Here is a 2,008-nt window from a genome sequence, read left to right as displayed (position 1 = left end):
AAGTTTGAAATGTTTGTCTTCTGGACAAAACACTGGACGACATGATATAGTATGACTTTTATATAATTTTGGACGACATGCTATAGTTTGAGTTTTTTATCTAATTTTGGACGAAATGCTTCAATAACAGTTTTTCATGTAATAGTAACCACTTGCTATAATATTTCTTTATTCAATTGTCAACAACAAGCTAAATGTGAATTTTTGATCTGACACTGTACAGTCTCCTACTTGACTAAATTGGAGGATGCGGGCATCGATCCCGCTGCCTCTTGCATGCTAAGCAAGCACTCTACCATTTGAGCTAATCCCCCATGGAAATATATGTAATGGTAAGCGTGAAAAATTGATCTTCTGGTTAATATAATGGACGACCTGCTATAGTATGACTTTATTAAGCAATTTTGGACGACATGCTATAGTAAGACTTTATTTAGGATTTTTGGACGACCTGCTTTAGTATGACTTTTTTATGCAAATTTGGAGGAAATGCTTTACTAACAGATTTCCTGTAATAGTAACCACTTGCTATAATATTTATTCTCAATTCAATTGCCAACAACATGACAGTGTTGTGAAAAATTTATCTTCTGGAAGATATAATGGCTGACATGCTACAGTTTGACTTTTTCATGCAATTTTGGACGACGTGCTATAGTATGACTTTTTTGTCGAATTTTGGACCACGTGCTAAAGTACTGACTACCAACACGGCTGTAGAAATTGAAATATACTGCGGGGATGGATTAAATTCACGTATAAAAACTAACTGAAAATATTTCACTCTGTTCATGTTTTAAAGTTACCCGTCAAAATAAAGTGACACCATTTGTACAAACACTGGGATTAATTCAGAGTTTCTGTGAATAAGACCACAATCGACCGTTTTCCATTTCGAGTGAACTATTTTCCAAATACAGTCATTATCCTCTTTTTCTTCTCTTTTTTTTTTGAAGTCTTGTTTTTTTTTCTACCCGAGCCAACAGATGATTTAGTGTGAGATACAATGGCCTTCATTTCAGTTCGCTTTAGGGAATTCTCCTTTTGCTCTTATGATGCATTATCATGTTTCCTTCAGCCTGTGTGTTTCTCCGCGTGCACGTGTGTGTGTGTGTGTGCGTGCGTGTGTGTGTGTGTGTGTGTGTGTGTGTGTGTGTGTGTGTGTGTGTGTGTGTGTGTGGGCCAGGACATAAAGTACAGATTATCTTATGTGTCTTATATAACAATGGTGTTTAGGAAAGCTCCCGAGACCAGTGGCAACAACACCTACTGTAGCCCGCAGCTGTGAAAAGCATTTCCTGATGAATATGAAACAAACCTTCCTGCATAAAGTATCATCAACTATAGAGTCAGTCTGTTTGTTTGTTTGTTTGTTTGTTTGTTTGTTTGTTTGTTTGTTTGTTTGTTTGTTTGTTTGTTCGATGACTGGGTCCAGACGCCTCACCAACAAAACGATTCTGTACCCACACACAGTAAATTAACTACAGGTATTCTGATGTGTAACTATTTCTGATGTTCTCAATGCGCCATTTGTATGGAAATGTTTCCACATCGTCTTTAAACTAAAAAAAAAGGCTCGTTTTAAAATGGACCACAAACGTTTCACATTATTTCAGCACAAATTCACACAAACTCTTTAAGCTTTGACGGAGGCTCTCAAAACAACGAGACCCAAATGACAAAATAAGTAGATCCTTCCAACAGCAGACTTAATATCCGCTATAGAAATGAGCATTCCCCAACCTGCTTTATCTACAGTAAAGGCGTGCCCCCCCAAAAAAACTTCAACAACTAAAACACAGCGTACTAGTAACCTAGAAGTGCCTTAAGCTGTAATACCACCGAGTGCCACTAGAGGTTGACTCCCAAAAAGTCTCCGCTCCATCGACTCCCATTCAACTTTTCTCATGAAATACAAAGTCAATACATTTTCACCACTAGTTATTTCGGTGTTGATAGCAGCAGTGACTCATCGTTGATCACTTCCTTCTATTTGAACCAATCGGAA

The 2,008-nt window shown here is 37.5% G+C and overlaps 1 non-coding gene across 1 annotated transcript; it reads right to left on the bottom strand.

Annotated features, from left to right (window-relative positions):
* Window positions 1–241: 241 nt before the first annotated feature.
* Window positions 242–314, bottom strand: trnaa-agc (transfer RNA alanine (anticodon AGC)). The gene has a single exon. It is a non-coding gene; the product is annotated as a tRNA-Ala (tRNA).
* Between the last annotated feature and the right edge of the window lie 1,694 nt (window positions 315–2,008).

This window comes from Brachyistius frenatus, unplaced genomic scaffold, assembly GCF_029030835.1.
Source record: "Brachyistius frenatus isolate BFR_SWC_R1_liver_20210118 unplaced genomic scaffold, ASM2903083v1 Contig_365, whole genome shotgun sequence".
Taxonomy (NCBI): Eukaryota; Metazoa; Chordata; class Actinopteri; family Embiotocidae; genus Brachyistius; species Brachyistius frenatus.
Note: the sequence above shows the minus strand (reverse complement) of the source record. Positions and strands in the feature narration are given on the sequence as shown.